Genomic DNA, 24711 nt, shown 5'->3' on the forward strand with positions numbered 1-24711 from the left:
GAGGGGCTCAGTAATTCAAGTGCTGGCTGAGAAGCTGCACAGTAATCTTGGTGAAGAATGGAGAGGCCCTGTCATTTGGTGCTGTGTGACTTCTAAAGTTAATCTTGCAGAAACAACACAGATTAGCGACATAAAAGTAAGGACAGGCAATTCAAATGTTCTGTGATGAACCAACAAAAAAGTACAAAAACACATTTTAAAAGAAAAGAAACATGATCTTCATTTGTGGCTTGTTTTGCTTGAAAGATGGCATGTGTATGTATGTATGTCCTACTGTGCATCGCAATATATATTTACTGGGATAAATCACATAAATCACAATATATTTGTTGCCGTATAAATGATAGTAGGAACATTTCAAAAAGAGTCTGAATTTGGTTGCTGACAAATGCAGTAACATATTACATCAATTCCAGTTGTATTATTTCCTCAAAACTACAAACCCCGTTTCCATATGAGTTGGGAAATTGTGTTAGATGTAAATATAAACAAAATACAATGATTTGCAAATCATTTTCAACCCATATTCAGTTGAATATGCTACAAAGACAACATATTTGATGTTCAAACTGATAAACATTTTTTTTTTTTGCAAATAATTATTAACTTTAGAATTTGATGCCAGCAACACGAGACAAAGAAGTTGGGAAAGGTGGCAATAAATACTGATGAAGTTGAGGAATGCTCATCAAACACTTATTTGGAACATCTCACAGGTGGGAACAGGTGGGTGCCATGATTGGGTATAAAAGTAGATTCCATGAAATGCTCAGTCATTCACAAACAAGGATGGGGCAAGGGTCACCACTTTGTCAACAAATGCGTGAGCAAATTGTTGAACAGTTTAAGAAAAACCTTTCTCAACCAGCTATTGCAAGGAATTTAGGGATTTCACCATCTGCGGTCCGTAATATCATCAAAGGGTTCAGAGAATCTGGAGAAATCACTGCACATAAGCAGCTAAGCCCGTGACCTTCGGTCCCTCAGGCTGTACTGCATCAACAAGCGACATCAGTGTGTAAAGGATATCACCACATGGGCTCAGGAACACTTCAGAAACCCACTGTCAGTAACTACAGTTGGTCGCTACATCTGTAAGTGCAAGTTAAATCTCTCCTATGCAAGGCGAAAACCGTTTATCAACAACACCCAGAAACGCCGTCGGCTTCGCTGGGCCTGAGCCCATCCAAGATGGACTGATACAAAGTGGAAAAGTGTTCTGTGGTCTGACGAGTCCACATTTCAAATTGTTTTTGGAAACTGTAGACGTCGTGTCCTCCGGACCAAAGAGGAAAAGAACCATCCGGATTGTTATAGGCGCAAAGTTGAAAAGCCAGCATCTGTGATGGTATTGGGGTGTATTAGTGCCCAAGACATGGGTAACTTACACATCTGTGAAGGCGCCATTAGTGATGGCAAACATATGTTGTCATCCAAGCAACGTTACCATGGACGCCCCTGCTTATTTCAGCAAGACAATGCCAAGCCACGTGTTACATCAACGTGGCTTCATAGTAAAAGAGTGCGGGTACTAGACTGGCCTGCCTGTAGTCCAGACCTGTCTCCCATTGAAAATGTGTGCCGCATTATGACGCCTAAAATACCACAACGGAGACCCCGGACTGTTGAACAACTCAAGCTGTACATCAAGCAAGAATGGGAAAGAATTCCACCTGAGAAGCTTAAAAAATGTGTCTCCTCAGTTCCCAAACGTTTACTGAGTGTTGTTAAAAGGAAAGGCCGTGTAACACAGTGGTGAACATGCCCTTTCCCAACTACTTTGGCACGTGGTGCAGCCATGAAATTCTAAGTTAATTATTATTTGCAAAAAAAAAAAAAAGTTTATGAGTTTGAACATCAAATATCTTGTCTTTGTAGTGCATTCAATTGAATATGGGTTGAAAATTATTTGCAAATCATTGTATTCCGTTTATATTTACATCTAACACAATTTCCCAACTCATATGGAAACGGGGTTTGTAGTTTATGTGCCGCCATGGTGGTGAGGACTACTGATTTAGAAGCGACTTTGCACTGTGGAGGCACGTTAGCCGCTAGAAAGAATGCTACATTACATTGCCAATGCGTTTATTTTGTTTGTCGGTGTCAAATTTGCGGGACAAAGCTAGAATGTGTCATCAACATGCATTGTCATAATATAACAATAGTATTAAAAGCTCTATCGTCGGCCAAATAAATAAATAAAATAAAATAAATATAAATATAATTTATATTGTATATATCTATACCGCTCAACCCTACCGACATCTAACCAGCAAAACACTGAATTTCAGCAGTAATCATGGTATGGACACTAAAAGGCCTTTAGTGATAGAAGGAACCACACATTTCTAGATAATAGGGTACAGCTAAGGATATACACTATATTGCCAAAAGTATTTGGCCACCTGCATTGACTCACATATGAACTTGAAGTGCCATCACATTCCTAACCCATAGGGTTCAATATGACGCTTCAACTCTTCTGAGAAGGCTGTCCACAAGGTTGCGAAGTGTATTTATAGGAATTTTCCACCATTCTTCCAAAAGCGCGTTGGTGAGGTCACACATTGATGTTGGTCGAGAAGACCTGGCTCTCAGTCTCCGTTAAAATTCATCCCAAAGGTGTTCTATCGGGTTCAGGTCAGGACTCTGTGCAGGCCAGTCAAGACTCTGTCATCCATGTCTTTATGGATCTTGCTCTGTGCACTGGTGCACAGTCATGTTGGAAGAGGAAGGGGCCGCTCCAAACTGTTCCCACAAGGTTGGGAGCATGGAATTGTGCAAAATGTTTTGGTATCCTGGAGCATTCAAAGTTCATTTCACTGGAACTAAGGGGCCAACCCCAACTCCTGAAAAACAACCCCACACCATAATTCTTCCTCCACCAAATTTCACACTCGGCACAATGCAACGGAAAGGTACCATTCTCCTGGCAACCTCCAAACCCATACTCGTCCATCAGAAATTTCACGACTGGATTTGTTGCACAGGTGGCATCCTATAACAGTTCCACGCTGGAAATCACTGAGCTCCTTGAGAGCGACCATTCTCTCACAAATGTTTGTAGAAACAGTCTCCATGCCTAAGTAATTGATTTTATACAACTGTGGCCTATTTATTTACATTTATTGATTAGGACACCTGATTCTGATAATTTGGATGGGTGGCCAAATACTTTTGGCAATATAGTGTATATTTGTGCAACATTATACCAGTGGCTGTTAGTTTAGAATGATTTAAAACATGGGTGTTAAACTCTGGCCCGTGGGCCAAATTTGGCCCGTCGTGTAATTTCACTTGGCCCTTGAGGCGATATCAAATTAACACTAAAGCTGGCCCGCCGATTATATTCAGCGGCGGTGCCGCGGTAACACCGCATTCACCATTAATTATCATACTTGCCAACCCTCCTGGGAGACTCCCAAATTTCAGTGCCCCTCCCAAAAATCGTCACGTCCGCTTTTCGCCCAGTCCAGCGAATGCTGGCCCAGTCACATAACATGTGCGGCTTCTGCACGCACACACACGTGAATGCAACGCATACTTGGCCAACAGCGATACAGGTTACACTGACGGTGCTCGTATAAATAACTTTAACACTGTTAGAAACATGCGCCACACTGTGAATCCACACCAAACAAGAATGACAAACACATTTTGGGAGAAACTCCGCACAGTAACACAACATAAACACAACAAAACAAATACCCAGAATCCCATGCAGCCCTAACTCTTCCGGGCTGCAATATACACCCCGCTACCACCAAACCCCGCCCCCCAACCCCGCCCGCCTCAACCGACGCACGGACGGGGGGAGGGGGGGTTTGCTGGTAGCGGGGGTGTATATTGCAGCCCGGAAGAATTAGGGCTGCATGGGATTCTGGGTATTTAATCTGTTGTGTTTATGTTGTGTTACGGTGCGGATGTTCTCCCGAAATGTGTTTGTCATTCTTGTTTGATGTGGATTCACAGTGTGGCGCATATTTCTAACAGTGTTAAAGTTATTTATACGGGCACCGTCAGTGTAACCTGTATATGCCAAGTATGCATTGCAGTTACGTGAGTGTGTGTGTGTGTGCTGAAATCGCACCTATTTTGTGATGGGGCCGGCACGTTGTTGGAATGGATGAAAAGCAGACGTGACGACAGCTCGTGGAGGACGATAAACGCAGTGCCTTTAAAGCACGCCCCCAAGACTGTGGTCCGTGTGGACTACGAGGTATAATGACTGATTGATGAATACCTTCGTTCAATAATGAGGGATGCCTCAGCTCAAAGCCTGAGCCCCGACATTAATGAACTAGCATCCAAGAAAAGATGGCAAAATCTGGCTTGGGCACATCAGATTAGATCCGTGTGTTGCAAACTGAGCAGTTTAAAGTCCTGAATGGTTGGTTTATCCATTGTTATTTTATTTTCTAATTTATTAGCCTGTGGAAAAAGTTAATGTTGATATTTACCTCAGAAGGCTGCAAATAGAAAAGAGGCATTACATTTTTATTTAAATTGTATTTGATATGCCATTGATATTTTTTAATTATTATTATTATTATTTGAAACTCGATTTTACATGTCACTATAGAGTTATATAAGCCTTGCTTGTTCAATATTCAATGCAAAACTTGTTTGGGTCCCTATTAAAAGGTTAATTTGTTCAACCTTGGCCCGCGGCTTTGTTCAGTTTAAAATTTTGGCCCACTCTGTATTTGAGTTTGACACCCCTGACTTAAAATGTAGAATAATGCGTACAGGATTAAATGGAAATAACATGGATTAAATCGAAAATTAATGATTCATGGCGTTGTCTTTGAAAATATTATTGTTTTACTTTAGGACTAGATGTTTAACAGTTCCAACTGAATCATTAAACGTATTCAGACTCTGAGCTCCCCTTTCAGTTGTGAACTGAAATGTATATTCAAGTCCTTTTGGAAAATGCAGTAGTAAGTCATGTGACGGTACTGTTACTAAATGTTTCCAGATTAAAATATTTCACTACAGTTAATATAATGTGCTTTAAATGCAGACAAGTAGTTGTGTAGTATTGTGTAGTATAGTGTCAATTTATCACACAAGACATTTCGCCCACAAAGCACAGGGGATAAAAATGCTGCTGTTATATGGGGTATTAATGTATGATTTTATCGTCTCTACCAGACTCACTGTAATTAAAAATCAACAATTATATGGAACAAAGATGAACTGTTTCACAGCTACATGAGTGCCATGACCTTGTTCTTTTGCATACAGGTGTTCATTTTGACTCCATTGTCACAGTAGTATACACGAGGACTAGTAATGGATATAAAGAGCCTTCATTAAATTCCATTTGTTTTCCTAGGAAATTGCTCAGTCCACGAAATACCTAGATAGGGGAACGATCCAATTATGTTAACCAAGAAGCAATTCCATTTTAGCTGATTGTATCTGGAGAATCAGCAAATCAGAGGCTGTCGGCCATGTTGGCAAGCTAATTTACGATCCTCCAAGACGTTGTTTTTTTTAACCTTATATTTGCCCTCATCAGATGATATGTGTTTGATATATCCTTGTGTCTTTTTCATTTTGTAAAGAAGGTTCATCAGCAGCTTGTACATACAGTATAACTTGTACATCAACATCTGGCATGATCATTATTTTTTCTCGACATACACTCTTCATATTCTCAGCATGCGTAAAACTGCTGACACAGCCGACGCTCAGCTGGGTGCAAACAACTCATGCTGACATTTTTTACAGGTTTTCTTTGGAGGAATGTGGATATTTTAATATGCTGAAACCACACCTGCTTTCAATTTGTATTCCCACTTGTACTCACCACAACCTTAGTAACAGAGAGAAGCTAACACCAGCACAACCCATAGGAACAGTTTTTTTTAATGTATAGAACAATGTTGAGTTCAGCATCCGCAGGTCCATACTTAGATTTTCCCTCATCATTACCTTTCCTTTCTACTGTAATTTCATCTACTCGCCTCTAATAGTGTATACTATTGGAGATGATGCCGCAATATCAAACAACAATGCCTCTGACTGCTTCTCTCCATCTCACTAATGTACTATAAATAGATTGTTGTGTAGTTTTTCTTCCATTACCTCCGGTGATCGCAGTGAAGTTATCATGCAGCTGCAATTCTTCCGGCAGCTCAATTTGCTCCATCTCCTGTTGTTCTGTGTCTCCCACACTATAGACTCATCTTGATCGGTCCATTTTCTTTTAGATGTCTGGTTTGGGTGCTCAAGGTTTTTTGGTTACATCAGCATTCATTAATTTTATGTTGGTTTCCAGTAGCACGATGTTGACAATCAGCTCCTTAAAGGGGAACTGCGCTTTTTAAAGAATTTTGCCCATCATTTACAATCCCTATGTGAGACAAGAACATAAATTGTTATTGTCTTTTTTACGTGTTCTAAATTGTAATATACGGCCCGTACTAGACGGCTAACAATGTAGCTAATGGGAGTCATCTATCCTGCCCATAAAGCCCTCAAAAACCATCCAAAAACCGCCAACAGTACTTCATTTTCATATTGTGACCTGCATATTAACCAGGTACTAGCAACATTGTCTTCCATGAATTGATTAACGTGCACCCGGACTTAAAGGCCTACTGAAACCCACTACTACCGACCACGCAGTCTGATAGTTTATATATCAATGATGAAATCTTAACATTGCATCACAAGCCAATAGCTTACTAAAGTGCAATTTTAAATTTCGCGCGAAATATCCTGCTGAAAACGTCTCGGTATGATGACATCAGCGCGTGACGTCACGGATTGTGGAGGACATTTTGGGACAGCAGAGTGGCCAACTATTAAATCGTCTGTTTTCATCGCAAAATTCCACAGTATTCTGGTCATCTGTGTTGGTGAATCTTTTGCAATTTGTTCAATGAACAATGGAGACAGCAAAGAAGAAAGCTGTAGGTGGGAAGCGGTGTTATGCGGCCGACTGCAGCAACACAAACACAGCCGGTGTTTCATTGTTTACATTCCCGGAAGATGACAGTCAAGCTTTACCATTGGCCTGTGGAAAAATGGGACAACAGAGACTCTTACCAGGAGGACTTTGAGTTGGATGCGCAGACGCGGTACTGTGAGTACGCATGCAGCTGCGGCTTCCAAACATTTGATCGCTTGCCCGTACGTGCGTGCCGCTATGTGCATGTCACGTACATAACTTTGGGGACTTTGGGGAAATATATGTGCTGTATGAACTTAGGGGAAGTGAACGGTACTTTGGGCTGTGGGATTGAGTGTGTTGTGCAGGTGTTTGAGTTGTATTGGCGGGTTATGTGGACGGGAGGGGGGAGGTGTTTGTTATGCGGGATTAATTTGTGGCATATTAAATATAAGCCTGGTTGTGTTGTGGCTAATAGAGTATGTATATGTCTTGTGTTTATTTACTGTTTTAGTCATTCCCAGCTGAATATCAGGTCCCACCCGCCTCTCACAGTATCTTCCCTATCTGAATCGCTCCCACTGCCCTCTAGTCCTTCACTTTCACTTTCCTCATCCACGAATCTTTCATCCTCACTCAAATTAATGGGGAAATCGTCGCTTTCTCGGTCCGAATCGCTCTCGCTGCTGGTGGCCATGATTGTAAACAATGTGCAGATGTGAAGAGCTCCACAACCTGTGACGTCACGCGCATATCGTCTGCTACTTCCGGTACAGGCAAGGCTTCTTTATCAGCGACCAAAAGTTGCGAACTTTATCGTCGATGTTCTCTACTAAATCCTTTCAGCAAAAATATGGCAATATCGCGAACTGATCAAGTATGACACATAGAATGGACCTGCTATCCCCGTTTAAATAAGAAAATCGCATTTCAGTAATAGTAGTAGTAAACAAGTTAAAAAACATATTCGGGTGATACCATTTAGTGGTCAATTGTATGGAATATGTAGCCTACTGTACTGTGCAATCTACTAATAAAAGTTTCAATCAACCAATCAAAACTTTTAGCGGTGTCTTGATCACTTGGGGCGAGGTAAGCGGTAGAGGTAACTAGGGTATGCAGCTTTTGACATACTGAGCCGGTGAGCTGCTGCATCGCCTCTGAGTTGGTAAGAGTTTGTGGTAGATTTTAAATCATGCCTGGATAGTAGAAGGTTGTGGCCATAAGCCGAGAAGTTGGTATAGAACAGTGTTTTTCAACTTTTTTTGAGCCGAGGCACATTTTTTTCATTGAAAAAATCCGGAGACACACCACCAGCAGAAATAATTAAAAAACGAAACTCAGTTGACAGTAAAAAGTCGTTGTTGCAATTTTTGGATATGACTTTAAACCAGGGGTCCCCAAACTACGCCCCTTGGGCCGGATCCGGCCCCCCAGCATCCAAAATCCGGCCCACGGGAAGTCCCAAGTTAAAAAAAAGTGTTTTTATTTTTATTTTTTTAAATGTATCTTTATTTTTTTTAAAATCTTTCCTTTGTAATCCATTTTCTACCGCTTGTTACTCTCGGTGTCACCTAGCCGCAAATCATATTGTCTAAAAATACATTTTCCCATCGATAACGTGACAATATATATATATATATATATATATATATATATATATATATATATATATATATATATATATATATATATATATATATATATATATATATACAGCCAGGTCCCCGGCCAAATTTTTTTAACCCAATGCGGCCCCCGAGTCAAAAAGTTTGGGGGCCCAATATAGCTCTTGTCTCAAAGTAGATGTACTGTCACCACCTGTCCCATCCCGCCGTGACTTATTTTGAGTTTTTTGCTGTTTTCCTGTGTGTAATGTTTTAGTTTTTGTCTTGCGCTCCTATTTTGGTTACTTTTTCTCTTTTTTTTGGTATCTTCCTGTAGCAGTTTCATGTCTTCCTTTGCGCGATATTTCCCGCATCTACTTTGTTTTAGCAATCAAGAATATTTCAGTTGTTTTATCGTTCTTTGTGGGGACATTGTTGATTGTCATGTCATGTTTGTAAGTACGGATGTGGACACCGTTTTCACTCCACAGTAAGTCTTTGCTGTCGTCCAGCATTCTGTTTTTGTTTATTTTGTAGCCATTTCAGTTTTAGTTTCGTTCTGCATAGCCATCCCTAAGCTTTAATGCCTTTTCTCAGGGGCACTCACCTTTTGTTTATTTTTGGTTTAAGCATTAGATACCTTTTTACCTGCACGCTGCCTCCCGCTGTTTCCGACATCTACAAAGCAATTAGCTACCGGCTGCCACCAACTGATGTGGAAGAGTGTTACCCGGTTACTCTGCCGAGCTCTAGACAGCACCGACACTCAACAACAACACTTCATTTGCAGACTATAATTACTGGTTTGCAAAAATAGTTTTTAACCCAAATAGGTGAAATCAGATAATCTCCCACGGCACACCAGACTTTATATCACGGCACACTAGTGTGTCGTGGCACAGTGGTTGAAAAACACTGGTATAGAAAACATATACAACACAGAGTGGCAATAAATATTTAAATAATGAACAATACAAAACATGTTCTAGACCAAAGATCACTCCATATTCTCTGCTGCTCGCTAGTATTACCATATCTGAGTTATTGTGTAGAAATATGGGGAAACAATTATAAAACTACACTTCATTCAATAACTGTGTTACAAAAGAAGTCAGTTAGAATAATACATCAGAGAACATTTAACCCTTTATTTATTGAATCAAACATTTTGAAATTCAATGATTTGGTGAATTTGCAAACAGCTAAAATTATGCACAAAGCAAGCTATAACCTGCTACTCAAGGATGTAAAACAACTTTTCTCAACAAAAGAGGAGAAATAAATCCTTGGAGAAACATTTTATTTAAAACATTTGTATGTGCGTACAACATTTAAGACCTTTAGTATATCAGTATGTGGAATTAATTTATTGAATGAATTAAGCAAATAAGTCAAAAAATTTACTAACCTGATGCAGTTTAAGAGGTTGTTCAAAAACTAAGTATTTACAAAGTATAAGGAAGAGTAACAATGACAATAATTGAAGATAAAATATGATTAATTTCTTTATGTGAATCGTAACCGAGTTAACTATTTATGAAGAGAACTGTTGTATTTAGAAATCATTTATATTATTGTGTTACAAATTAGAAACAGGAAGTGAACATACTGTATGTGTGAGAAACTGCAATTAAGTGAAAAAGGTGTAGGATTGAATAAACTTGACTTCTTCCTACTCCTTTTCAAGCATGTTGTAAAGAGAAATGAAAATATATAATATATATTATATGAAAATATAATACAGCATATATATATATATGCTGTATTATATTGAACCAGCATTCATGTTTGATAGAAATGTCAACCAAACCAAACCAAACTTTGAAATTCAATTTCAACCCGAAGACATTGCGAGTGAGACGTGACATGGTGCTCGTTTACTTCCACCCACACTTTTTTTTTTTTTTTTTTTTTACCTGGGTGAGGATTATGAGAAATTCATCATCTAACCGGGGAACACGAGTCTTGTGCTGAAAGATATAAACATCCCATTAGTCAGCATCCCAATGAGAGCAGATATAGTTTAGCAAATGCTTGTTTATTATGTTCACACTGTAGTTTGTATTTCTTTTTTTTAGCACTAAGCAATACTGCTACATGATGCTCAGTGTTTCACTAGAGCTGGATCTGCTTATCACGAGGCGTCTAAAACTTGTAGCTCATCCTCCTTATAATCAGGCTCAAAAATATAAGCTTCTGGATAATCATTTGTTCCAAAGTGATCCTTGTTAGCTCTCATAAAGTCTGCCATGATTAGTAGTTGTTATTGTTAAAGGAAATAGTGAACTTTCTGATGCGCTCTGTGAAATTAATGCGCTGCTGTATGTCCAAAATAACCAAAATACGGTAAATATTACATTATTTTATAAATATGCCTATTACTACAGTACATACTATATTTACTTGCAGCATGCATATGAAACATTGAGGAGGTTTTTAGAGCACTTCATAGGCGGAATAGATCAAATCCCGATTTCCTGTAATGTTAGCCACCTATTGCTAGCTTTTAGTTACGATTTAGAATGGATAAAAAGAGCAAAGACAAGTGTTCTTGTCTCACATAGGGATTGAGAATGATAAAGCAAAACTCCCAAAAAAGAGCAGCTCCCCTTTAAGGGGTCATATTATGATTTTTTTTTCTACATTTAAAAAACTTCCTTGAGGTCTACATAACATGTAATGGTGGTTCTCTGGTCAATATTTTGCATAGATTTTCTTTTCCATCTTTTAACCGCTTTTTGACTGTTTCTTCAGACTGTGCCATTTTGTGTGTGATCTCATTTGTGCGCTGAAGCCCTCCTCCATGCAGGCCAAGCCCCCTTTGACTACGTCTCCACCCCGTCAGCTGTGTTGTAGTTTTTTAGCGCGGCCATGCAAGCGTTCTGATAGATATAAGCTCAAAATATACACTACTTTTATCAGAAATGGCAACGGCGGAGGGTTTTTGCCATGCACGTCCATGTACAAGCCGGTCTTCCCCACAACAAGAAGATAGAGAACAATAAAGAACTTATTGACTACATCTTTGGACTACAACTGAAAAAATGGCACACTTGCGCAAAGCTCTTCGGCAAACCTATACCGGGGGTCAGCAACCCGCGGCTCTCGAGCCGCATGCGGCTCTTTAGCGCCGCCCTCGTGGCTGCCTGGAGTATTTTTAAAACAGGATTGAAAAGGAAAAAAGTAATTACATAAATATTTTTTGTTTTGTGTTGGTATGTTTTTTTGTTTGAAGACAAACATGACACAAACCCTCCCAATTGTTAGAAACCCCACTGTTTAATATGTTTGTGCGTAAGCTTCACTGGTGAGAGTATTTGGTGAACATCGTTTTGTCCTTCAAATTTCAGCGGTTCTTGAACTCACCATACTGTGGACTGTGACGCCACAGTTTGTTTACATGTGACATCTTCTACTCTTTTGTCTCATTTTGTCCACCAAAAGTTTCATGCTGTGCGTGATTGCACAAAGGTGCACTTTGTTGATGTTATTGACTTGTTGGAGTGCTAATCAGGCTATTTAGGCTAGCTGTATGTACATATTGAATCATTATGCCTCATTTGTAGCTATATTTGAGCTCATTTAATTTCCTTTACTTTTATCTTCATCTTTATATATAATTTAGTTTTGCATGTCTCATGACACATTATATGTATGTAATATTGGCTGCATTTCAGATAGTTGTTTGTGTGCCATGTTGTTACAGACCACAGCAAATGTTACCTAGCTTGCCAAAGATTGTTATAAATCTATTAAAAGAAGACAGCCTGCCATTTTCTTTAACTTGGACACACACATCTATACCTTTGGCCATTAAAAGCCAGTCATTTCTAGGAGTTGTCTCACCTTCTGATTAGCCTCTGATTTACTAATGGTTTCTAATGTTGTAAAAATGTGTAGAATAAATATTAAATTTGAACATTTCTGTCAACGAAGATTTGCTTCAGCCTGTGACACATAGTCATTTTGATAGTAGGCTATTATAGCTAATATAGACACTTACATCATGTATTGTCTTCATTATAAGACTTATATATGGCTTTTCAATTTTTGCGGCTCCAGACAGACTTGTTTTTTGTATTTTTGGTCCAATATGACTCTTTAAACGTTTTGGGTTGCCGACCCCTGACCTATAACTTATATAGAGATGTCCGCTAATGAAACAAAGGCAAAAAATGTCACGATTGTCTTAAATTCGAAACGGCTCGTTTGGAGCATGTGTGGAAGAAGGCAAAAGTGTTTTATTAATATCACCGCTATGCCTCAATAGTTTAAATTACATTTTTCTGGACCTATGGGGATGCCATATCCACAAAAAACAGTAACAAGTAACAAGTAACAAGTAAGAAAAGTTAGTTTCGCATGACAGGATCTCTTTAATGCCCCACTCTGCTGGGTGTCATCTCAGTGTGTCCACTCAGATCCTTTCTATGATGATTCATTAAAATAGGTTGTTTAAAGAATGCATGCATTTGGTAATTTATTGCTACTTTTGCCTTCTGTATTACTGCATCCAGGTCTCTTTTGTCACTAATCACGACAAATATATGAAAATGTCCATCACTTAAAATGCGTTTTTGTTTTTGCACTAATATTTCCATCCATCAATCCATTTATTTTCTATACCGCTTGCCCTCATGAGCTGAAACAATTTTCAGCCGACTTCGGGGCAGAGGCGCAGTACAATGTGTACTGGTCGCCGGCCTATCACGGGGGACATGTGGGGGGACATATAGACAACTATCACTGCGTCCAGTTGCTGTTGTCCCGAACTCCAGCACACAAGGGGAAAACAAGCGCATTTGTGTCAGATTAAAGTTCCTAAGATAGCACATCAAGAAAGGGCAAACAATTGTTTAAACAACCAAAAACATGCAAAGTCAAGAATCTGCTGCTGAACCTGCCTCACTTGTCGGGTGTAGCCGAGTCGACATGATCAAATTTGCAGTTGCTATGTCCACATCAACTTGTTAATAAACTACAAGCCAACATTCACATGCTTTTTGTTGTTGTAAGGTGCTCATAGTGCAATGTTTAGCATCAAAAACCCCTTGCTGAAAAGGAATAATAAACAAGAATAATATTTCTCTCGTAGGCTGCATATTCCATGGCGACAACATACTGTATCTTGATATGGCTAAATATTGTTGGAAACCAAACGTTGTTGGACAACAGGGATGTAGCTAAATCTAATTAAACAATGAGACAAGACAAACCAATAAAGAGGTTTTAATAAGATTCTAATTTACATTTCACACACTTCCTTGTGGTAAACATAACCTGTAATGGTGGTGCTTTGGCATACATTTAACTTTATAGACCCATCTTAATGCCCCTTTTGGAGGGTCTCTTTAAAAAAGGACTGTCATCTTAGATGCAAATTTACCACTTGATACCTCTCGCCCTCCGCAATGTCAGACATGTTTGTACATTTTGAGGTATGCTTGTCGCGAGGTACTTAAAAATATCAATTAGAATTATAAGCTACTTTTTATTAGAAATGGCAACAGCAAAGGATTTTATCAAACATCCCCGCAGTCTGACCTGATGAAAGCAAAGAAACCTTGAAGTGTTTGCATCTCAAAGGTTAGTTCATTAGTTTTCTCTTTCCACACAGTGCCATCAAGCTACAAGTATACAGGTACAAGTATATATTATAATGTCTGTCTCACTATCTTAAATGACATCCCTGCAAGAATATAGCATCTTTGAATAAACAATAGGTAGTGAAACTCTTGTATAATACTACATTACAAATTGTGTACTGTTATTCTGTGTCATACATAGTAGGCACTAAGGTTGTTCAGTGCCAAAATGTATTTAAATACTTTTCCATACTTTTCAAAACAAAGGGTACCACAGAATTTTTTTTAATTTATTTTAACAGAAAATCTTATATACCGGCATATATATATATATATATATATATATATATATATATATATATATATATATATATATATATTAAAGTAAAGTTAAAGTACCAATGATTGTCACACACACACTAAGTGTGGTGAAAGGTGTCCTCTGCATTTGACCCATCCCCTTGTTCACCCCCTGGGAGGTGAGGGGAGCAGTGGGGAGCAGTGGGCAGCAGCGGTGCCGCGCCCGGGAATCATTTTTGGTGATTTAACCCCCAATTCCAACCCTTGATGCTGAGTGCCAAGCAGGGAGGTAATGGGTCCCATTTTTATAGTCTTTGGTATGACTCGGCCGGGGTTTGTACTCACAACCTACCAATCTCAGGTATATATATATATATATATATATATATATATATATATATATATATATATATATATATATATATATTAGATATATTACACACACATTTCTTATTGCAATCAAAGAAAAAATGTGTCATAAAATAAAATAGTGAACATACGAGACAACTTGTCTTTTATTAGTAAGTAAACAAACAAAGGCTCCTAATTTAGTCTGCTGACGTATGCAGTGACATACTGTATTCTTTCCCATTCTAATATTTTGTCAAAATTATGAGGGACAAGCGGTAGAAAATGGACTATTAATCTACGTGTTCATTTACTGGTAATATCAGCTTACTTTCTGTTTTAACATGTTCTATCTACACTTCTGTTGAAATGTAATAATCACTTATTCTTCTGTTGTTTGCATACTTTACATAATATGTAAGTGATACAACACATTTTGGTATCAATCCGATACCAAGTAGTCACAGGGTCATATACTGGTCATACTTAAAGTTCTCCTGCATCCATGGACCTATTCCCTGGGTTTATAAACAATAAAAAAAGACAAAAGGTTTTGCGATAATAAAGAAATATTGATGTAATCATTGTAGTATCGACTATATACAGCTCTTGTACTTGGTATCGTTAGTGTCGATGTCTGTGTAGATCTTTCCATGGCATTTCATTCAGTAGTTTGCTTGCTGTTAGCAGTTAGCTAGTGTACGGTGTGTAGTGAAGCATGTTTAGCTATTCCTCTTCCTGCAGGGATGACACTCTTAAGTTTTTTTGTTGCCATGGAGACGATGATGACGATTTCGAAGTAGCTAAAACACTGCCGACAGCAGATGGGCCTTAGCTGCTAGGTAGCTAGCCATATTTTAAAGCCCCTTTTGAGAGCGGCACTTCAGTGTTCATAACTTCACCTTTATCGTTACAACCCAAACAGCCACACCTATGGATAGGGATGGGCCATAATGCCTACAATCTATATCGCAATATTTTATATACAGCCTCTTGCAATAACAGTATGTATCACAATATATATTATTTGGCATATAAATGTTGATATAATAATTTCTAAACAGGTTACAAAGGCACCTAATTTGGCTGCTGCCGTATGCGATAACATATTGCGTAATTATTTTCTCAAAACTATTGTTAATCTACTGTTAATATACCGTTAACAGCTGGTAGTATTGATAATATTCGGCAATGTCATTTTTTTTTAGAGGGAATACTTTACCTCTTTCTCTCAGATAATGCTCCAGTTTGGCAAATTTTAAAGTTTGGCTTAGGGCAAACCAGAGTTGAGTTGAGTTGAGTTTGAGTTTATTTCGAACATGCAAGTATACAACATGATACATCACAATCTCCAGTTTCTCTTTTCAACATGTTCGAAAAGGAGTAGGAAGAAGCAGAGCTTATTTAATCCTACCCCTTTTCTTTTACATAACAGTTGCTAAAACTTTTGTTCACTTCCTGTTCTCAATTTATTCACAATATACTCCATAAGTAATCACAATAAAATAAGTAAATAAATAATAATTGGTGAAGTAAGTTACATTTCATATGTTGAGATAAGTAAGATTATTTTGTGAGTGAAAGAATGAAAGAATGGATGAGTTAAATAAATTCAGAATGTTTATCATGGTTCTTCTTCTTTGTACTTTGTAACAAGAGTTGTTACCATGTTTAAAATACGTCAATATTTCTATGCTTACATAGTAAAAGTTGTGTATGCTATTTTGGTGCAATTTTCTATGCGTAAACACATATGTTAATGCTAACTACTTGTGCAATAGGGCTATGTGTAATACTAACTTGAACTTACTGTATGCAATAATTCAGCGCACTTGCACTTTAGCACTTCTTCATCCGCCTTATGCACTTAAACTATTATGGTGACTTTATTATTGATCTGTCTGTCCTGAGTTGAAGTTTTGCAGCAACTTACTGTTTTATATGGGTCTCCATTTTTGTAAACATTGTATTATTATATCTGAAGTCTGTGTATTTTATTGTACTGATTATGTCTGATGTTAGTGTTGTCAACCTTATCTTTTTTTTGGACTTTATTGTATTGCACCAACAAGCCCTACATCTAATTCTATGTATTTTATTGTATTGTTTGTTTGATTTTGGTGCTGTCTTACTTGTCTGTTTTTTATTAACTTTGTGTATACCTTCAACCTGCTGGGGACTACAGATGGAAATTAGCCTTTGGCACAATCTGGCACATTTACATGTTGTATGTTCATTAATATGCATTGTCCCATGTTACACATAAAGTGTCAGTATCACTACACCTCATTCATTACTGTCGGTATTCGTATCGTTCCAGCCACCATCGTTTACATTCATGCGCCTTACTTTAGTGGTTAGCATTGTATCCTCTTACTATTCCTCGTCTGCACTGTGGAGGGACATTAGCCGCTTGCGAGGAGGCCACGTTGAGGACGCGTCTGTTGGCTTGTCACTGTCAAATTTGCGGGACACGGCTAGAATGTGTCATCAACATGCATCATTATCATTTGAGGATAGTATTAAAAGCTCTATCATTGACCAAAGTTATATAATTTATATTGTTCATATCGCACAACACAACCTCCATCCATCTATTTTCTACCGCTTAATCCCTTCAGGGTCGCGGGGGGCGCAGGAGCCTATCTCAGCTACAATCGGGCGGAAGGCGGGGTACACCCTGGACAAGTCGCCATCTCATCACAGGGCCAACACAGATAAACAGACAACATTCACACTCACATTCACACACTAGGGCCAATTTAGTGTTACCAATCAACCTATCCCCAGGTGCATGTCTTTGGAGGTGGGAGGAAGCCGGAGTACCCAGAGGGAACCCACGCAGTTACGGGGAGAACATGCAAACTCCACACAGAAAGATTCCGAGCCCGGGATTAAACCCAGGACTGCTCAGGACCTTCGTATTGTGAGGCAGACGCACTAACCCCTCTGTCACCGTACAGCCCCACAACACAACCTATGATAAATAAATGATAAATAAATGGGTTGTACTTGTATAGCGCTTTTCTACCTTCAAGGTACTCAAAGCGCTTTGACACTACTTCCACATTTACCCATTCACACACACATTCACACACTGATGGAGGGAGCTGCCATGCAAGGCGCTAACCAGCACCCATCAGGAGCAAGGGTGAAGTGTCTTGCTCAGGACACAACAGACATGACGAGGTTGGTACTAGGTGGGGATTGAACCAGGGACCCTCGGGTTGCGCACGGCCACTCTCCCACTGCGCCACGCCATCCCTATGGACATGTATTTTTAGGATGTAAGAGAAAGTCAAAGTTCCTCGAGAAAACCCACATACGGGGATAACGCGCAAACTCCCCAAAGATATGCCTGGGCGGAGATTCAAACTTTCGATTTCCTGTGTGGCCAACATGCTAACCACTTGTCCACTATGCAGCCACACTAATAATTAAGAAAAAAATGTATTTTCAATTTTTATTAAATACTCAATTAGTTGTTTGGAAGTAATTTGATAACTTTTCCCCACATTGTTTTATATTCTTGGCCGGTTGTACTGTCGCTTTAAATACATTTCAGAATACACTCTACAGCAGTGGTTCTTAAACCTGGGTTCGATGGAACCCTAAGGGTTCGGTGAGTCGGGCTCAGGGGTTCGGCGGAGGTCAAGACACACCCGACTCATCGTGTAAATAAAAACTTCTCCCTATCGGCGTATTATGGATACGGCAACAGCGGAAGTCACACTGATTTGCAGGTGTGTAATTTGTTGTGAGTTTATGCACTGTGTTGGTTTTGTTCTTTGAACAAGGTGATGTTCATGCACAGTTAATTTTGTGCACCAGTAAAAAAACATGGTAACACTTTAGTATGGGGAACATATTCACCATTAATTAGTTGCTTATTGACATGCAAATTAGTAACATATTGGCTCTTAACTAGTCATTATTAAGTACTTATTAATGCCTTATTCGGCATGGCCTTATTATACCCCTAACCCTCTAACCCTGACCCTAACCAAATAACTCTAAATTAAGTCTTTGTTACTTAGAATATGTTCCCCATACTTAAGTGTTACCAACAACATATAACTTTGTCTTGAATTTGAAAAAAACAACATTTTATTTTTCACTAAAGAAGGGTTCGGTGAATGCGCATATGAAACTGGTGGGGTTCGGTACCTCCAACAAGGTTAAGAACCACTGCTCTACAATGACTATATTTTGATCCACAAAGCACATTGCCGAATTTATGAATAAGGATGAGCAATACATTTCCAAAGGACAGTTTTTGACTTTTTTATCACGGTTACCTTTTTGACACAGTTGGACATAAAACTACTTCTAAATGAACTACTGCATTTGAATGTGTTCATGATCCACTTACAGACTTAACAGATAAACAATCTCCTGATGATTAGTAATTTTCAATACAACGAACTGATTCCTTCTATGGGCATGCACATATTGAAGTTATCTATCCCTCCATGTACAGTATTTCATTTTAAAATAGAGTAATGAATCCAGTGAGTCATGAAATTGATGGCTTTGCCTTAGGAGAAAGTAGGACCAATGTTCTGCAGAGGAACAGAAGAACGCTATACAGCAATAACGCTATATTGCCACTCCTGTCAGCAGTTCCAAGCAATCACAGTAAAAACCACATCACACTTCAGATAGCACTTTGAAAGGATGTTGGTAACTTACAAGATATGATGACGCACATAAGGTGGCCGTCAGGGGCAGCTCTTACCAGAGGCAGCGGACCTGAGGAATACACATTTTTAAACACATGATCAGGATGCCCAAATAAAGTTGGAGGAATGAAGAGGTACATTTTTACTATCGCCAGGAGGTTACAGTAGGAAGGGGATTTACATAGCCTCATTTGTCGCGGTTTACCGGACACATGGAACTTGACGACTTGGGGGATGCACTTTAGCCGCCAGATGGCAGTAGAGTGTTGAATATCTTAAAATGTTTATTGTGGCAATTTCAACTTTGACCACAGCGTCAGTTGCTGTGTAAAGTGGAACTTTCTATCATTTTCAGTACACTGCATTGCAAAATGATGAACCCTCCACCTTCTGCTTACAAGAGATCCCCTCCCTACTCTATGTTTTGATTTCGAATCATTTCTGTGTTTGTGCGTTGCGGTGCCAGTACATACAGTATAGATGTCTCGTGCACTTTAGTTGCAGAAACGTAAATTAATGAGAAGTTATCCTAAAAACAAATTCGGCACATAGTATTATTTTTCTGTAGGCCTGGGCTGATAACAAATTTTGCTGATAAACGATATTATTGTCAGCATTGAGACCAAATTAAGCACTAACGTAATCATTAACAATAATATTAATAATAGTGATAAAACAATAATAATATTAATAATAAGAAAGTAATCCTTTCAATGCAATTCACTTCTATTTGTCTTTATAGTACATTTTAAAGTTGTTATTGAAAGGTCAATAACTTCCGATTATCCTAAATAAGTAAACAAACAATACTAATAAAATGGGCTTTCAACCTCTGTTAGCAAAAATTGCACTTCAATAAATATTGAACATGTTGAAGTGCATGTCGTATGTTTTTTATTTTCAATGTATTTTTTGCCATTTCTTTTTAACAAATTTGGCATAGTGGCTCATTTGTTATGATCCGCTGCCCGGATCATATTCTGTTTGGGTTTTCGGGTCACGTGTGTTTTCTGTTAGTCTTGGATTCCTTTTTGTTCCTGTTTGTGCACCTCTGAGTTGGTTACCATAGCTACTTATTACTTTCACCTGCCACTTGTGTTCCGGACGTGCACCTGTTTGTAATCACTGACATTATTTAAGTCTGCCTTTTCCAGTCAGTCGGTCTGGCTTCTTTATTTGCGTCACGGGACTGCTACGTAAGTTTTTGCTTGTCTCCTAGGCCCTGCTACTTGTCATAGTTTGTGCTAAGTTGTAGCCTTAGCTTCCGGTTCGGTGCGCTCGGCACCTTATCCAGTCGGTTTGTTTTCTGTTTTGTACCTGTTTTGTGTTGTTTTATAATTAAATCAAGTTGTTACCTGCAAGTCTTGTCCGGATTCGTCCTTTGCATCCTGGGAGAACAAAACCCCGCATCATCATGCGCCCCGTTCGTAACATAATTCGTCTTTGTTGATAAACTAATCTTGTCCATTCAGTTTGAGCCAAAATGTTCCCAAAACGGGACATTTGCCTTTGCAAACATTTTATTATTATTTTTTTTGTTACTTTGCTTTTTACCTTATTCTGCTATTGAATGTTTGCGCTTAAGTGCCGAAAGTAACACACATATTGAAACCTCTCGCACCCAATTTAGAAGCAAGAGGCCAAAAAAAATAAACACTTGTTTGTACAAGGTAATTCATCCATCAACATAAATTCATCAAAGTCATCGACTTCATTTTCATTTATCGTTTAGTTAATTGACTTATTGACTATCAGCCCATGCTTAGCACTGTCTATGTACTGTGTTGACATTTTGAGAACATTCTATGAAGCAACACCACAGTAAATTTGCTTGCTATTTCTACTACTTTACAGGGTTTAAAATTGTTATGATTTCCACAGACCATTTGTATTGTTCTTTATACAGAAAGATCCAGTGAGTTAAAGGATTTTCCAGTTTGGTCAATATTTTTTTTTACCTTGATACAGTACATACTTATAAAGCATGAATGCTGTTATTGTTTATGTGGATGGGTTTTACGTTTTAGCAAGCAGATTGACTCTTGTTAGAGTTTAGACTTTGTGTTTAGGTTTTGACATACAGTCGTGGTCAAAAGTTTACATACACTTACATAATGTCATGGCTGTCTTGAGTTTCCAACAATTTCTACAACTTTTATTTTTTTGTGATAGAGTGATTGGAGCATATACATGTTTGTCACAAAAAACATGCATGAAGTTTGGTTCTTTTATGAATTTATTATGGGTCTACTGAAAATGTGACTAAATCTGCTGGGTCAAAAGTATACATACAGCAATGTTAATATTTGGTTACATGTCCCTTGGCAAGTTTCACTGCAATAAGGTGCTTTTGGTAGCCATCCACAAGCTTCTGGTTAAATATTTGACCACTTCTCTTGACAAAATTGGTGCAGTTCAGCTAAATGTGTTGGTTTTCTGACATGGGCTTGTTTCTTCAGCATTGTCCACATGTTTAAGTCAGGTCTTTGGGAAGGCCATTCCAAACCCTTAATTCTAGCCTGATTTAGCCATTCCTTTACCACTTTTGACATGTGTTTGGGGTCATTGTCCTGTTGGAACACCCAACTGCGCCCAAGACCCCTGATGATTTTAGGTTGTCCTGAAGAAATTGGAGGTAATCCTCCTTTTTCATTGTCCCATTTACTCTCTGTAAAGCACCAGTTCCATCCAACAGGCCCAGAGCATAATACTACCACCACCATGCTTGACGGTAGGTATGGTGTTCCTGGGATTAAAGGCCTCACCTTTTCTCCTCCAAACATATTGCTGGGTATTGTGGCCAAACAGCTCAATTTTTGTTTCATCTGACATCACATGGACAAAGATGAGACCCTCTGGAGGAAAGTTATGTGGTCAGATGAAACAAAAATTGAGTATAATGTGTCTATAATATTGTTATAACTATACCTCTGCATAACATTGCAAGCCTATTAACAGTAAGGGAAACAACACACCGATCTTTCCTCGTCTTGCACCGTGGTTACAGTGAAGCCAAGTGCTATACGCTTCATCATATTCTTGTACGGCAAATAAAAGCATGTTCCCCGCCCCCTGCCATCGCACCGCCCCAGGGGGGGGGGCCCACCCCACTATTTGAGAAGGACTGCACCAGCATAACACAAAATTAATGGACTAACTGATAGCATTCGGAATTAATTCACTCCCCTGCAGCTTTGTGATTCATGACTTAATGTTTGCAACGCTGACACAGCTATCAATATTTTGCCCTCTATGTTAATTATTTTTTCTGCACCAAGGTTCCGCACTAAATTGAAATCGTATATTTTTTTAAGTTTATTTCAGGACCAAGTTAATGTCAACAGTTGTGAACTCTAACTGTGACTGTTACAGTATGTTTGCATTACCATAATTGGGTTTTGTATCAGCACAAATATGTAAGAATGGAATCTTCTATTCCAGGGGTGCCCACACTTTTTCTGCAGGCGAGCTACTTTTCAATTGACCAAGTCGAGGGGATCTACCTCATTCATGTATATCATTTATATTTATGAAAGAGACGTTTTTGTTAACAAGTTAAAGGTGTTTAATGATAATATAAGCATGTTTAACACATAAAGATTCCTTTCTTTCACGAAGACAAGAATAAAAGTTGGTGTATTACCTGATTCTGATGACTTGCATTGATTGGAATCAGACAGTGGTGATGATAACGTCCACATTTTCAAATGGAGAGAAAAAAATACCACATGAAAGTGGTTGGTTTTTGGCATCTTATTTGTCCAGCTTCCATACTCGTTTTTTACACACTTTACAAGAAATACATTGACGGCAAACTCCTGTCTTGCTAGCTTGTGCACGCCAGCTTTCTGAGGCTCTTATTTTGTTAGGGCAGGCAGGATGAAGCGGCGCTTTTATTGTGAAGACAGGAACTGTACAGTCGGTCTTTAGAGTTTTGACGGCAGGTGAGAGTCTGTTGAAATAAAAAGTTTGTCAACTAATTTTTTCTTAATAATCTCACAAGACCCTCAAGTGCCGTGAATGTCAATAAAGTGACGTATTGGTGAAGATTGATGAGCGCTCATTTTTAAGTCTATTTTATTTATTCCCTGGCTGGCGAGCACAGACACATCCTCCGCGGTCGACTGGTAGCTCGCGATCGACGTAATGGGCACCCCTGTTCTATTCTAATCACAGGGTTTATCATTTTTTATTTTTTATTTTTTTAACACTAAAAGTTTCAGGAAACACAAGATACATATTTATGAAACCTACCCGGAGATTCAACTGTTACAACGTTTCTGTGTAGGATCTGTGGTCTCTTCCTTTATAATTATAACGCTGATGTTCCTAACATGACATGATGCGCCTTTATGTGTTCACACTGTTTTTTTTCTCTGCAGGATTTCCGGCTGTCAACATTTTCACTGTGAATACCGCCAGCCACTCTACACAATTCAACATTTGGCTGTAAGTGTCACACCAGCACATATCCTGTGTGCATGTTTGAAACCTCTTGGTGAGATGCTCTTTGACAACACTGTGCAGCATGTGAACTTAAAGGTTGCAAGACAAGTAGAGGAGAAGAGGATATCCTCCACTTCATCAGAACAGTCCAGTGTCATTGGTGTGACCGTTCTCTTTACGAGGGCACACATCACTGCACATTGTTACAAGCCTCCACCCTCTCCAGAAAGAGTGTCATCCATCTCTGGTCATTGCAGAGATCTGCCTCGCCTCTCTGGCCTTACTGTCAACTAAAAGCATGGCACGGGTGGTTTACGCATCGCGGCTGTGTGTTGTTTTATTTTTATTTTTGTCAAAGACCGTACTGTCACTGTAGATGTCTAAAAAAAGAATCTAGTTATACTTTATTGATTAATTTCTGATGCTGGTGAATATACAGCGCTGACCCGCTGAGAGAAATGAGCAGTGGTCTCCCATGACAGAATCTGACCCTCTTCCGGAGTCCGCCTTTCTATGTGCTGATGTAATCTAATTTTTTAACAAGCTGTGGTCGTATACTGCAGTGTTTCTTAAACATAGGGCTGTGGCCCATTGTTGGCCCACGAGCGCCCCCTAAAGGGCCGCCAAAGAATATCCAATGTCCATATGGGCTATACTGAGTTGTAATACACTTTTCGAAATGATCGTTCATTTCATCTCGCATTGACTATTGCAATTCTCTTTCCCCTTTTGTCAATATGTCAACGCTAAAGAGACTTCAGACTGTGCAAAATGCGGCTGCCAGACTTTTGAGCGGTGCACCCAGAACAGCCCATATCACCTCTGTTTTATCCAGT

The 24711-nt window shown here is 38.9% G+C and overlaps 1 protein-coding gene across 5 annotated transcripts in view; it reads left to right on the forward strand.

The window, feature by feature from the left end:
* Positions 1–24711, forward strand: part of LOC133622369 (synaptotagmin-2-like) — a 124362-nt gene that overhangs the window by 38222 nt on the left and 61429 nt on the right. For 3 of the 5 annotated variants that reach the window (XM_061985034.1, XM_061985023.1, XM_061985070.1), the window contains one exon: positions 23812–23878. The exons of the other annotated variants lie outside the window; for them this stretch is intronic. The gene's annotated coding sequence lies outside the window, so the exon portion shown is untranslated. The remainder of the gene's footprint in view (positions 1–23811; positions 23879–24711) is intronic. 5 annotated transcript variants of the gene reach the window in all.

The sequence above is a fragment of the Nerophis lumbriciformis genome, linkage group LG01 (assembly GCF_033978685.3).
Source record: "Nerophis lumbriciformis linkage group LG01, RoL_Nlum_v2.1, whole genome shotgun sequence".
NCBI lineage: Eukaryota > Metazoa > Chordata > Actinopteri > Syngnathiformes > Syngnathidae > Nerophis > Nerophis lumbriciformis.